Here is a 15,894-nt window from a genome sequence, read left to right on the forward strand (position 1 = left end):
AATTTCACTCAGCATAATGCCTTCCAGGTTCCTCCATGTTATGAAATGTTTCACAGATTCGTCACTGTTCTTTATCGATGGGTAGTATTCTACTGTGTGAATATACCACAGTTTATTTAACCATTCATCCGTTGATGGACACCTTGGTTGCTTCCAGCTTTTTGCTATTGTAAACAGAGCTGCAGTAAACATGGGTGTGCATATATCTGTTTGTGTGAAGGCTCTTATTTCTCTAGGGTATATTCCGAGGAGTGGGATTTCTGGGTTGTATGGTAGTTCTATTTCTAACTTTTTAAGAAAATGCCAGATAGATTTCCAAAGTGGTTGTACCATTTTACATTCCCACCAGCAGTGTATAAGAGTTCCAATCTCTCCGCAGCCTCTCCAACATTTATTATTTTGTGTTTTTTGGATTAATGCCAGCCTTGTTGGAGTGAGATGGAATCTCATCATAGTTTTAATTTGCTTTCTCTAATGGCTAATGATCGAGAGCATTTTCTCATGTATCTGTTAGCTGCCTGAATATCTTCTTTAGTGAAGTGTGTGTTCATATCCTTTGCCCACTTCTTGATTGGGTTGCTTGTCTTTTTCTGGTTGAGTTTTAATAGAATCATATAGATTTTAGAGATCAGGTGCTGGTCGGAGATGACATAACTGAAAATTCTTTCCCAATCTGTAGGTGGTCTTTTTACTCTTTTGGTGAAGTCTTTAGATGAGAATAGGTGTTTGATTTTTAGGAGCTCCCAGTTATCTGGTTTCTCTTCGTCATTTTTGGTAATATTTTGTATTCTGTTTATGCCTTGAATTAGGGCTCCTAACGTTGTCCCCATTTTTTCTTCCATGATCTTTATCGTTTTAGTCTTGATGTTTAGGTCTTTGATCCACTTGGAGTTAGTTTTTGCGCATGGTGTGAGGTATGGGTCCTGTTTCATTTTTTTGCAAATGGATATCCAGTTATGCCAGTACTATTTGTTAAAAAGACTATCTTTTCCCCAATTAACTGACACCAGGCCTTTGTCAAATATCAGCTGCTCGTATGTGGATGGATTTATATCTGGGTTCTCAATTCTGTTTCATTGGTCTATGTGCCTGTTGTTGTACCAGTACCAGGCTGTTTTGACTACTGTGGCTGTATAATAGGTTCTAAAATCAGGTAGAGTGAGGCCTCCCACTTTCTTCTTCTTTTTCAGTAATGCTTTACTTATCCGGGGCTTCTTTCCCTTCCATATGAAGTTGGTGATTTGTTTCTCCATCACATTAAAAAAATGACATTGGAATTTGGATCGGAAGTGCATTGTATGTATAGATGGCTTTTAGTAGAATAGACATTTTTACTGTGTTAAGTCTTCCTATCTATGAGCAAAGTATGTTTTTCCACTTATGTAGGTCCCTTTTACTTTCTTGCACTAGTACTTTGTAGTTTTCTTTGCATAGGTCTTTTACATCTTTGATAAGATTTATTCCCAAGTATTTTATCTTCTTGGGGGCTACTGTGAATGGTATTGATTTGGTGATTTCCTCTTCGATGTTCTTTTTGTTGATGTAGAGGAATCCAAGTGATTTTTGTATGTTTATCTTATAACCTGAGACTCTGCCAAACTCTTCTGTTAGTTTCAGTAGTTTTCTGGAGGATTCCTTAGGGTTTTCTGTGTATAAGATCATGTCATCTGCAAATAGAGATAATTTTACTTCCTCCTTGCCAATCCAGATGCCCTTATTTCTTTGTCTAGCCTAATTGCTCTGGCTAGGACCTCTAGCACAATGTTGAATAAGAGCGGTGATAAAGGGCATCCTTGTCTGGTTCCCTTTCTCAAGGGAAATGCTTTCAGGCTGTCTCCACTTACAGTGATGTTGGCTGTTGGCTTTGGATAGATGCCCTTTATTATGCTGAGGAATTTTCCTGCAATTCCTATTTTGCTGAGAGTTTTTATCATGAATAGGTGTTGGACTTTGTCAAATGCCTTTTCTGCATCAATTGATAAGATCATGTGGTTTTTGTCTTTTGTTTTATTTATATGGTGGATTACATTATGGTTTTTCTAATATTAAACCAGCCTTGCATAAAAAAAAAAAAATGCATACCTGGTATAAATCCCACTTTGTCTTGGTGGATTATTTTTTTGATATGTTGTTGAATTCTATGGGCTAGAATTTTGTTGAGGATTTTTGCATCTATATTCATGAGGGATATAGGTCTGTAATTTTCTTTTTTTGTGATGTCTTTTCCTGGTTTTGGTATCAGGGATATGGTGGCTTCATAGAATGAGTTAGGCAGTATTCCTTCGTCTTCTATGCTTTGAAATACCTTCAGTAGTAGTGGTGTTAACTTTTTTCTGAAAGTTTGGTAGAACTCTGCAGTAAAGCCGTCCTGGCCAGGGCTTTTTTTTTGTTGGGAGTTTTTTGATTACCGTTTCAATCTCTTTTTTTCTTATAGGTCTATTTAATTGTTTTACTTCTGATTGTGTTAGTTTAGGTAGGTAGTGTTTTTCTAGGAATTCATCCATTTCTTCTAGGTTTTCAAATTTGTTAGAGTACAATTTTTTGTAATAATCTGATATGATTCTTTTAATTTCAGTTGGGTCTGTTGTGATGTGGCCCATCTCATTTCTTATTCAGGTTATTTGTTTCCTTTCCTGTATTTCTTTAGTCAGTCTGGCAAGTGGTTTATCAACTTTGTTAATTTTTTCAAAGAACCAGCTTTTGGCTTTGTTAATTCTTTCAATTGTTTTTCTGTTCTCTAATTCATTTAGTTCAGCTCTAATTTCTATTATTTGTTTTCTTCTGGTGCCTGATGGATTCTTTTGTTGCTCACTTTCTATTTGTTCAAGTTGTAGGGACAGTTCTCTGAGTTTGGCTCTTTCTTCTTTTTGTATGTGTGCATTTATCAGTATAAATTGACCTCTGAGCACTGCTTTTGCTGTGTCCCAGAGGTTTTGATAGGAAGTGTTTTCATTCTCGTTGCATTCTATGAATTTCTTTATTCCCTCCTTAATGTATTCTATAACCCAGTCTTTTTTCAGCAGGGTGTTGTTCACTTTCCAGGTATTTGATTTCTTTTCCCTAATTTTTCTGTTATTGATTTCCACTTTTATGGCCTTGTGGTCTGAGAAGATGCTTTGTAATATTTTGATGTTTTTGGATTCTGCAAAGGTTTGTTTTATGACCTAACATGTGGTCTATTCTACAGAATGTTTCATGAGCGCTAGAAAAAAAAGTATAATTTGCAGCAGTTGGGTGGAGTGTTCTCTATAAGTCAATGAGGTCAAGTTGGTTGATTGTAGCAAATAGGTCTCCCGTGTCTCTATTGAGCTTCTTACTGGATGTCCTGTCCTTCTTTTTTATCCCTGGCTGCTTTTAAAATTTTCTCTTTATCTTTGGTTTTGGCAAGTTTGATGATAATATGTCTTGGTGATTTTCTTTTTTGATCAGTCTTAAATGGGGTTCGATGATCATCTTGGATAGCTAGCCTTTCCTCTTTCATGATGTCAGGGAAGTTTTCTGCCAACAGATCTTCAACTATTCTCTCTGTGTTTTCTGTTATCCCTCCCTGTTCTGGGACTCCAATCACACGGAAGTTATTCTTCTTGATAGAGTCCCACATGATTCTTAGGGTTTCTTCATTTTTTTTAATTCTTTTATCTGATTTTTTTTCAGCTATATTGGTGTCAATTCCCTGGTCCTCCACATCTCCCACTTTGCATTCTAATAGCTCGAGTCTGCTCCTCTGACTTCCTATTGCATTGTCTAATTCTGTAATTTTATTGTTAATATTTTGGATTTCTGAATGCTGTCTCTCTATGGATTCTTGCAACTTATTAATTTTTCCACTATGTTCTTGAATAATCTTTTTGAGTTCTTCAACTGCTTTATCAGTGTATTCCTTGGCTTTTCTGAAGATTGCCTTATTTCATTTCTGAGGCCATCTCCGATGTCTCGAAGCATTCTGTAAATTAATTTTTTATATTCTGTATCTGGCAATTCCAGGATTGTATCTTCATTTGGGAAAGATTTTGATTTTTTAGTTTGGGGAGTTGTAGAAGCAATCATGGTCTGCTTCTTTATGTGGTTTGATATCGACTGCTGCCTCCGAACCATCACTAAGATATTGTAGTGATTTATTGTATATTTGCTCACTGAGTCTTATCTTGTTTTGTTTTCTTTGAATATACGTAGATGGGCTACTAGATTGCACTGTCTTGATTGTTGTAGCCCTTGACTCACGTCCTATTACCAGCTGGTTTGGGCTGTTACCAGATACATAAGCCTGAGTGCATTCACTATTCTTGAGTAGAATCTGATTTTGGGTCACCAAGTGTGTGGTGCAGACTGTCACCTATCCACCTAGAGAAGTAGTGGTGATAGTTGTGTGCACCAGATTGTAGTAGCAGCAGGGGTTCACACTCCGGGGGGGGGGGCATGATGCTGACAGGCTTCCCCCAAGTGTCAGTGAGGTAGGTGTGTCTCTATTTCTAAAGCACCTTGGTGGGTGGGCTCTGCAGCTGTACCTTAGGCCCCCAATGCAACTACCTCTACAGATTGGTAGATGTCACCCTCCTTAGACCCCTAAGGCAGGAGGCTAGGTGGTCTGGGGGGAGCTTCAGCCCTCAGTTCCCTGTTGTCGGTCAGTGAGGGCTCTGTTGAATATGCAGAGATATCAGACCTGGGAAACTTGTCTTACAGCAATCCGCTAAAACAGTTACAGTCAGATCCCTATCAGGAATGCCTTTGCATTATAATAGCCACCTTGTTCCCTGTACGGATGAAAGCCCAAGAGTGTGGATCACATATGCTTGGCTGGAGCTGGTTCTGTGTTTTTAGGCCAATTAGGGAAGGATTTTTGGTCCCTGGGTTTTTTGTAGCTGCTTCTCTCAGGCCGGGACAGTGGTTAGGAAAAGACCAAAAAAAAAAGGAGGAAAAACCACAGTGCAGTTCACTCTCTGGCTCAGGAAATTCCAATGTTAATGAAGCTGCCTGAGAAGGGGAGGGGAGGGTTCAGATAAATAGGAAAGAGTAGCACCCCAGAATATAGACAAAGTTACTTATCTTGCTTGAGATGACTCTTTTATCTGAGATTCCTGAGGGGCGTGTCAACTGTGTGCGCTGGCTGGGTAGAGATTGCTCCCGAGGGTCAGGCCCGTGTCCCGTGCTTGCGCTGTCCCAGAAGCCATGGTTAGTTCCTCCGCTCCCAGTCCAAAGCCCAGCGCCAAGGTTCCCCGGCTGGGACACCGCACTCCTGGCTCCAAAACCAGTTGCTGCCTCCCAGAGACTTCTCCTCCTGTCAGCCGCATTGCTGCGCTGCCTGCGTGCCATGGCTGGGCTTCCCCCGAGGTCAATTCTGGGGGCTAGGGCTGCACCCCGTGCTTCCACCATCTCAGGATGCCTTGCTCAGCAACCCTGTGCCCAGTCCAAAGCCCAGCGCCATGGTTTCCTGACTGGGATGCTGGCTCCAGGCTCCGAAAAGAGTCGCTGCTTCCCTGTGGTTATTCGTTCTCAGTCTCTGTCACTCTTTGGATCTGTGTTTGATGGTCAGGGTTCGTAGATTGTCATGTACGTGATCGATTCACTTGTTTTTCCAAGTCTTTGTTGCAAGAGGGATCCGAGGTAGCTTCTACCTAGTCGGCCATCTTGGCCCCGCCTCCCCACTTTTCTTTTATATTCCTTTGAAAACACTTGTCCTGGGCTTCTTCACTTCCTGAGTTATGTATCTCTTGCTATATTTTCTTTTTTTATAATTTTTATTGTGCTTTAAGTGAAAGTTTACAAATCAAGTCAGTCTCTCACACAAAAACCCATATACACCTTGCTACACACTCCCAATTACTCTCCCCCTAATGACACAGCCCGCTTTCTCCCTCCTCTCTCTCTTTTCGTGTCCATTTCGCCAGCTTCTAACCCCCTCCACCCTCTCGTCTCCCCTCCAGGCAGGAGATACCAACATAGTCTCAAGTGTCCACCTGACCCAAGAAGCTCACTCCTCACCAGCATCCCTCTCCAACCCATAATCCACTCCAATCCATGCCTGAAGAGTTGGCTTCAGGAATGGTCCCTGTCCGGGGCCAACAGAAGGTCTGGGGGCCATGACCACCGGGATCCTTCCAGTCTCAGTCAGACCATTAAGTCTGATCTTTTTATGAGAATTTGGGGTCTGCATCCCACTGCTCTCCTGCTCCCTCAGGGGTTCTCTGTTGTGTTCCCTGTCAGGGCAGTCATCAGTTGTAGCCAGGCACCATCTAGTTCTTCTGGTCTCAGGATGATGTAGTCTCTGGTTCATGTGGCCCTTTCTGTCTCTTGGGCTCGTAATTGCCTTGTGTTCTTGGTGTTCTTCATTCTCCTTTGATCTAGGTGGGTTGAGATCAATTGATGCATCTTAGATGGCTGCTTGCTAGCGTTTAAGACCCCAGACACCACTCTTCAAAGTAGGATGCAGAATGTTTTTCTTAATAGATTTTATTATGCCAATTGACTTAGATGTCCCCTGAAACCATAGTCCCCAAACCCCGACCCTGTTATGCTGGCCTTCCAAGCATTCAGTTTATTCAGGAAACTTCTTTGCTTTTGGTTTAGTCCAGTTTTGCTGAATTCCCCTGTATCGTGTGTTGTCTTTCCCTTCACCTAAAGTCGTTCTTATCTACTATCTAATTAATGAATACCCCTCTCCCGCCCCCTTCCCCCCCATAACCACAAAAGAATGTTTTCTTCTCAGTTTAAACTATTTCTCCAGTTCTTATAATAGTGGTTTTATACAATATTTGTCCTTTTGCAACTAATTTCACTCAGCATAATGCCTTCCAGTTTCCTCCATGTTATGAAATGTTTCAGAGATTCCTCACTGTTCTTTATCGATGCGTAGTATTCCATTGTGTGAATATACCATAATTTATTTATCCATTCATCTGTTGTTGGGCGCCTTGGTTGCTTCCATCTTTTTGCTATTGAAAACAGTGCTGCAATAAACATGGGTGTGCATATATCAGTTTGTGTAAAGGCTCTTATTTCTCTAGGCTTTAGTCCAAGGAGTGGGATTGCTAGATCATATGATAGTTCTATTTCTAGCTTTTTAAGGAAGGCCCAAATCGACTTCCAAAGTGGTTGTACCATTTGACATTCCCACAAGCAGTGTAGAAGTGTTCTAATCTCTCCACAGCCTCTGCAACATTTATTATTTTGTGTTTTTGGATTAATGCCAGCCTCGCTGGAGTGACGTGAAATCTCATTGTAATTTTGATCTGCATTTTTCTAATGGCTAATAATCGTGAACATTTCCTCAAGTATCTGTTAGCTACCTTTAGTGAAGTGTCTATTCATATCTTTTGCCCATTTTTTAATTGGGTTATTTATCTTTTTGTAGTTGAGTTTTTGCAGTATCATGTAGATTTTAGAGATCAGGTACTAATCAGAAATGTCATAGCTAAAAACTTTTTCCCATTCTGTAGGTAGTCTTTTTCCTCTTTTGGTGAAGTCTTTGGATGAGCATAGGTGTATGATTTTTAGGATCTCCCAGTTATCTAGTTTTTCTTCCGTATTCTTAATAATGTTTTGTATACTGTTTAGGCCATGTATTAGGGCTCCTAACATTGTCCCTATTTTTTCTTCCATGATCTTTATCATTTTAGAGTTTATATTTAGGTCTTTATCCATTTTGATTTAGTTTTTGTGCATGGAGTAAGGTGTGGGTCTTGTTTCATTTTTTTGCAGATGGATATCCAGTTATGCCAGCACCATTTGTTAAAAAGACCTCTTGCCATATTTTGTGAGAATTTTGGGTATTTATGCATGGCTTTCATGAGAATTGGAAGGAAAGGATCATTACTGTATATTACAATATCCATGAGATAACAAATTAATTTCACAACCTTACACAGTGGTACGTACATTTTGTATGTCAGTAGTTTGCCCAAAGTGCTGTAAGCATTACCAATTCCTGTAGCTATTGTTGTTTTTTTTTTTATTGTTGTAGATACTATGATGTTACTGTACTGTATTGTGAATCAACCAAAACATTGGAGGAAAAAAATCTCCCTTCTTTTACTACCCTCTTTTCTTTTCTCATTCACCTTCTTAGCTTTCCAGAATTAGAACTAATTTTATAGTTGTTTGGATATAAATGTAAGGTGCATTTTTTTTAAAGAATGCTTCTAAATGTCACTATTTTAGCTGAGATGATTCAATGGTGTGATTTAATCAAAATGGGAGAGGACACTGTGAGTTGTGGAACAACATCCTAAGAATTTTCATTTACCTCACCTCATTCGGTCCTCAGCAACTCTATGAGATTGATGACACTATTCCCACTTAAAACTGGGAAAGCAGAATGAAAAGATTTAGTAACTTTCCTAGATTACACTGTTAGTAAGCGGCTGAGCAGGAATTTGAAATCATGTCTCTGTCACTCAAAAGGCCTGTATCTTTCATCACTCATTCAAAGTCAACAAACCATTTTGAGCACTGAATCATGCTGCCTTCCCAGGAAGCTTTTATAGACAGTGAAGCAGAGGCAACTCATGACACTCTACAAGAGCCATCCAAGTCCCCATGGGGTGAGGAGAGAAGATTTAGTGACCCAGCTAAAAGCAGCATTATGGGATGAGTCACTTGGACTCCTTGCTCAGACCTTGGTGAAGATACATGTGCAGGAGAAAAGTACTCTCTGGACAATAGGTCCCTCTGGGATGTAGAAAGGAGGAGATGTATGTGTGGGTCATGGGTGTGGTAGTTGGTTTTTGTACATTTACAGTGGGGCATTTTGACACAGTATTTCCCAACAAGCACAGTAATACATCCTTGCATTCTCCTCAGCAACTTGGTGTATTCTGAGACTAATAGACAAGTCATTCTGCCCTTTCCTTGCTTCATAGCTTTCTTCACTGACACTGTGTTCATGAACATTTTCATTTGAAGAAATACATAGAGTTCATTCTAGAGGTTGGTCTGGCTTCTCTTGGTACCAGTGTATATACACATTCTTCCTTACAGCAATTTTTTAATATTTTTTTTATTGTACTTTAGATGAAGGTTTATAAAACAAATCAGTTTCTTATGATACAGTTAGTACACACATTATTCTATGACATTGGTTAACAGCCCCACAACATGTCAGCACTCTCCTTTCTTGAACCCTGATAACAAAAGAAGAGATTGAAAACATAATAAAAAAAACTCCCAACAAAAAAAGCCCTGGTCTGGAAGGCTTCACTGCAGAGTTCTAACAAACTTTCAGAGAAGAGTTAGCACCACTGCTACTAAAGGTATTTCAGAGCATGGAAATGGATGGAATACTCCCAAACTCTTTCTATGAAGCCAGCATATCCCTGATCCCAAAACCAGGTAAAGACACCACAAAAAAAGAAAATTATGCACCTATATCTCTCATGAACTTAGATGCAAAAATCCTCAACAGAATTCTAGCCAATATAATTCAACAACTTATCAAAAAAATAATTCACCATGACCATGTGAGATTCATACCAGGTATGCAGGGATGGTTCAACATTAGAAAAACAATTAATATAATTCATCATATAAATAAAACAAAAGACAGAAAACACATGATTTTATCAATAGGTGCAGAAAAGGCATTTGACTAAGTTCAACACCCACTCATGATAAAAACTCTCAGCAAAATAGGAATAGAAAGAAAATTCCTCAGCATAATAAAGGGCACTTAAACAAAACCAATAGCCAACATCATCCTAAATAGAGAGAGCCCGAAAGCATTCCCCTTGAGGGATAAAGATGCCCTTTATCACCGCTCTTATTCAACACTGTGCTGGAGGTCCTAGCCAGAGCAATTAGGCTAGATAAAGAAATAAAGGGCATCCAGATTAGTAAGGAAAAATTGCAAGTATCTCTATTTACAGATGACATGATCTTATACGCACTTCCCTAAAGAATCCTCAAGAAAACTACTGAAAGTAATAGAGGAGTAAAGCAGAGTATCAGGATACAAGATAAACACACAATAATCAGTTAGATTCTTCTACACCAACAAAAAGAACATCGAGGAGGAAATTACCAAATCGATGATATTTACAGTAGCCCCCAAGAAGATAAAATACTTAGGAATAAACCTTCCCAGAGATGTACAATGAAAACTACAAGACACTTCTGCAAGAAGCCAAAAGAGACTTACATAAGTGGAGAAACATACCTTGCTCATTGATAGGAAGACTTAACATTGTAAAAATGTCTATTCTACCAAGAACCATCTATAGATACAATGCAATTCCGATCCAAATTCCAATGACATTTTTTAATGAGATAGAGAAACATATCACCAACTTCATATGGAAGGGAAAGAGGCCCCAGATAAGTAATGCATTACCAAAAAAAGAAGAACAAAGTTGGAGGCCTCACTCTACCTGATTTTAGAACATATCGTACCAGGCCGTTTTGACTACTGTGTGCAAAAACAGGTACATAGACCAAGGGAAAAGAACTGAGAATCCAGACATAAAACCATCCACATATGTGCAGCTGATATTTAACAAAGGCCCAGAGTTAGTTAAATGAGGAACAGACAGTCTATTTAACAAATGGTGCTGGTATAACTGGATATCCATCTGTAAAAAAAGTGAAACAAGACCCATACCTCACACCATGCACAAAAACTGAATCAAAATGGATCATAGACCTAAATATAAAACCTAAAACAATAAAGATCATGGAAGAAAAAATAGGGACAATACTAGGAAACCTAATACACAGCGTAAGCAGTATATAAAACATTACTAACAATGCAGAAGAGAAACTAGATAACTGGGAGCTCCTAAAAATCAAACACCTCTGCTATGAGTTGGAATCGACTCGATGGCACTGGGTTCTGGGTTATGTTCATTCAAAGATGTCACCAAACAAGCAAGATTACCTACAGACTGGGAAAAAGCTTTTAGCTATGACATTTCCAATCATAAAATCTACATGATACTGCAAAAACTCAAATACAGAAAGACAAATAACCCAGTTAAAAAAGGGGTAAAAGATATGAATAGACACTTCACTAAAGAAGACGTTAAGGTAGCAACAGATACATGAGGAAATGTTCACGATCATTAGCCATTACAGAAATGCAAATCAAAAGTATAATGAGATTCCATCTCGCTCCAACAAGGCTGGCATTAATCCAAAAAACACAAAATAATAAATGTTGGAGAGGATGTGGAGAGACTGGAACACTTCTACACTGCTGCTGGGAATGTCAAATGGTACAACTACTTTGGGAATAGATTTGGCACCTCCTTAAAAAACTAGAAATAGAATTACCATACGATCCAGCAATCCCACTCCTTGGAATATATCCTAGAGAACTAAGAGCCTTTACAAGAACAGATACATGCACACCCATGTTCATTGCAACACCATTTACAATAGTAAAAAGACAGAAGCAACCAAGGTGTCTATCAAGGGATGAATGGATAAATTGTGGTATATTCACACAATGGAATACTGCGCATTGGTAAAGAACAATGATGAATCCATGAAACATTTCATAATATGGAAGAATCTGGAAGGCATTATGCTGAGTGAAATAAGTCTGGCACAAAAGGACAAATATTGTATAAGACCACTATAATAGTAACTGGAGAGATAGTTTAAACAGAGAAGAAAATATTCTTTGGTGGTTACTAGAGGCAGAAGTGAAGGAGGGAGGAAGAGGGGTTTTCACTAATTAAATAGTAGATGAGAACTATATTCGGTGAAGGGAAAGACAACACACAATACAGGAGAGGTCAGCACAACTGGACTAAACCAAAAGCAAAGAAGTTTCCTGAATAAACTGAATGCTTGGAAGGCCAGCATAGCAGGGTTGGGGGTTTGGGGACCAGAGTTTAAGGGGACATGTAAGTCAACTGGCATAATAAAATCTATTAAGAAAACATTCTACATCCCACTTTGGAGAGTGACATCTGGGTTCTTATAAGCTAGCAAGCAGCCATCTAAGACATATCAATGTGTCTCAACCCACCTGGAGCAAAGTAGAATGAGGAACACCAAAGACACAAAGTATTTATGAGCCCAAGAGACAGAAAGGACCACATAAACCAGAGACTACATAGGCCTGAGACCAGAAGAACTAGATGATGCCCGGCTACAACCGATGACTGTCCGGACAGGGAACAAAAGAGAGAACCCCTGAAGGAGTAGAAGAGTAGTGGAAGGTACACACCAAATTCTCCTAAAATGACCAGACTTAATGGTCTGACTAAGACTAGAAAGACCCCGGAGGTCATGGTCCCCAGACCTTCTGTTAGCCCAAGACAGGAACCATTCCCAAAGCCAACTCTTCAGACAGGGATTGGACTGGGCTATGGGATAGAAAATGATACTGGTGAAGAATGAGCTTCTTGGATCAAGTAGACACCTGAGACTATGTTGACATCTCCTGTCTGAAGGGGAGATGAGAGGGTATAGGAGGTCAGAAGCTGGACAAATGGACATGAAAAGAGAGAGTGGAGGGAAGGAGTGTGCTGTTTCATTAGGGGGAGAGAAATTAGGAGTATAGAGCAAGGTGTATATAAATTTTTTTGTGAGAGACTGACTTGATTTGTAAACTTTCACTTAAAGCACAATAAATTTTTTTTTTTTAAGTTGAAAACTGTTGAATGAAGAAAACAAAAGACACAAGGGAAAGATTAGTCCAAAGGACTAAAGGACCACAACTACCACAACCTCTACCAGGCTGAGTCCAGTACAACCAGTACTGATCTGACAGGGATCACAATAGAGGGTCCCAGACAGAGCTGGAGAAAAATGTAGAATAAAATTCTAGCTAGCAAAATAAGGCCAGACTTGCTGGCCTGACAGAGACTGGAAAAACCACGAGAGCTGCCCTGACTGGGCTGAGAGGAGACCTGCATGGCTGTGAGGGGCGTGCACAGCACAGAGAAGGGCCTCTTGCTTGCCTGGCTGAGAGGAGCTGAGAGATCTGTCCTGCACTGAAGAAGGGAGGAATGTGCTCTCCGCTTTGGGGGAGCCTTCCAGACATTGCCTACATGATTCTTGATCCTTATCCTGAGCTGTAGCTTGAGGTTCCTGATCTCAAGCTGTACCCTGTTACATCCTTCATAAACCACTTACCTGTAAGTATGGTCTGTGTGTTCTGTGTGGCCATTTCAAAGGATTATCAAATCTAGAAGTAGAAGGTGCTGTGGGACAGATGGCTGGTGTCAGAACTGCTAAAAAGTTTGGACAGTTGACCTTCACCACATAAGAATCAGGTTGGGGCTGATCCTGGTCATCGATGTTACTCCCACCATTTCACAGTTCGTCCCTTTCTATTGTTGAGTAGTATTCCATTGTGTGGATGTACCCCATATATATTCGCAAGTCTTTTTGTGAGCATATTTTCATTTTTGTTGGGTAAATTTTTTATGGTATTGGTCTAATGAAGTGAACTTCATAGTTGTCCTCTAGAATGTACCACTGGATATCTTTCATGTTTTTCTCTTGATGCAGTCTTCACCCTTCTCTATCCTACTCTGTGCCCAAAAGCACTGACTAACATGTACCGTCGCAATGGGCTCCTTGCCCTCACACTGCCTGTTGGGTTTGGACAGCAAAAGATTAGAGATGGAAGAGAATAAAGCCAGGGTCTTTATTCCCATGCCTCCCCACTGCCAGATTTCCATGGTGTTTAATTCATGCTGTTGAAGTTCCTACCATATCAGTTTTTTACCATATCAGTGGACTCCATATAATTTCCAACTTCCTGTATTTGCATCTCTGATCCTGAAGACTTCTTCTAGAACCATGAAAAATCACTCTGCCCAGGCACACGGCAGGCTGGACATACTAGAGATTAATACCCCTAAAGCATCCCTCAACAATGACTGATGGGAATTGGTGTATACACACCTCAGTTCACTATCCCCTTGGGTGGAGTAATTCTGAGGCATGTGTTTTACACTCTGATCTACTTTTCCTGTGAGGAAGTTGCCCGGTGTGAAAAAAAATCAGTTGCCCTAAAGTCAATTCCACCTCACGGCAACTCCATGTGTGGTCAAAATAAAACTGTGCTCTATAGGGCTTTCAAAGCTAATTTTTTGGAAGTAGATTGTCAGGACTTTCGCTCGAGGCACCTCTGGATGAATTTCAACTTCCAAGCTTTCAGTTAACATTCAAGGGCATCAACTGTTTGCACCACTTCCTCAGTTTTTGTTTGAGAAAATCTTTATTTCTCCTTCACTTTTTTTTCCTACTGTTCAATTTATATTTATTTATTTTTTTATAATTTTGATTGTGCTTTAAGTGAAAGTTTACAAATCAAGTCAGTCTCACATAAAAATTTATATACACCTTGCTACATACTCCAATTACTCTTCCCCTGAGACAGCCCACTCTGTCCCTCCACCCTCTCTTTTTGTGTCCATTTTGCCAGCTTCTTACCCCCTCCACCCTCTCATCTCCCCTCCAGGCAGGAGATGCCAACATAGTCTCAGGTGTCCACCTGATCCAAAAAGCCCACTCCTCACCAGCATCCCTCTGCAACCCATTGTCCAGTCCAATCCATGTCTGAAGAGTTGGCTTCAGGAATGGTTCCTGTCCTGGGCCAACAGAAGGTCTGGGGGCCATGACCACCAGGGTCCTTCCAGTCTCAGTCAGACCATTAAGTCTGGTCTTTTTATGAGAATTTGGGGTCTGCATCCCACTGCTCTCCTGCTCCCTCAGGGGTTCTCTGTTGTGTTCCCTGTCAGGGCAGTCATCAGTTGTAGCCAGGCACCATCTAGTTCTTCTGGTCTCAGGATGATATAGTCTCTGGTTCATGTGGCCCTTTCTGTCTCTTGGGCTCGTAATTGCCTTGTGTCCTTGGTGTTCTTCATTCTTTGATCTAGGTGGGTTGAGACCAAATGATGCATCTTAGATGGCTGCTTGCTAGCGTTTAAGACCCCAGACACCACTCTTCATAGTGGTATGCAGAATGTTTTCTTAATAGATTTTATTATGCCAGTTGACTTAGATGTCCCCTGAAACCATGGTCCCCAAAACCCCGACCCTGTTATGCTGGCCTTCCAAGCATTCAGTTTATTCAGGAAACTTCTTTGCTTTTGGTTTAGTCCAGTTGTACTGACCTCCCCTGTATTGTATGTTGTCTTTCCCTTCACCTAAAGTCGTTCTTATCTACCAACTAATTAGTGAATACCCCTCTCCCATCCCCCCTCTCGTAACCACAAAAGAATGTTTTCTTCTCAGTTTAAACTATTTCTCAAGTTCTTCTAATAGTGGTCTTATACAATTTTTTGTCCGTTTGCAACTGACTAATTTCACTCAGCATAATGCCTTCCAGATTCCTCCATGTTATGAAATGTTTCAGAGATTCCTCACTGTTCTTTATCGATGCGTAGTATTCCATTGTGTGAATATACCATAATTTATTTATCCATTCATCCATTGATGGGCACTTTGGTTGCTTCCATCTTTTTGCTATTGTAAACAGTGCTGCAATAAATATGGGTGCACATATATCTGCTCGTGTAAAGGCTCTTATTTCTCTAGGATATATTCCAAGGAGCAGGATTGCTGGATCCTATGGTAGTTCTATTTCTAGCTTTTAAAAGAAGTGCCAAATCGATTTCCAAAGTGGTTGTACCATTTGACATTCCCACCAGCAGTGTAGAAGTGTTCCAATCTCTCCACAACCTCTGCAACATTTATTATTTTGTGTTTTTGGATTAATGCCAGCCTTGTTGGAGTGAGATGAAATCTCATTGTAGTTTTGATTTGCATTTCCCTAATGGCCAATGATTGTGAACATTTCCTCATGTATCTCTTAGCTACCTGAATGTCTTCTTTAGTGAAGTGTCTATTCATATCTTTTACCCATTTTTTAATAGGGTTATTTGTCTTTTTGTATTTGAGTTTTTGCAGTATCATGTAGATTTTAGAGATCAGGTGCTGATC

General features: G+C 40.1%; 1 protein-coding gene across 4 annotated transcripts in view; it reads right to left on the reverse strand.

Moving 5' to 3' along the window:
• Positions 1 to 15,894, reverse strand: part of LOC100664160 (T-cell receptor gamma chain C region C10.5) — a 147,348-nt gene that overhangs the window by 37,623 nt on the left and 93,831 nt on the right. The gene's annotated exons all lie outside the window — the stretch shown is intronic.

The sequence above is a fragment of the Loxodonta africana genome, chromosome 8 (assembly GCF_030014295.1).
Source record: "Loxodonta africana isolate mLoxAfr1 chromosome 8, mLoxAfr1.hap2, whole genome shotgun sequence".
In the NCBI taxonomy this organism is placed as follows: Eukaryota; Metazoa; Chordata; class Mammalia; order Proboscidea; family Elephantidae; genus Loxodonta; species Loxodonta africana.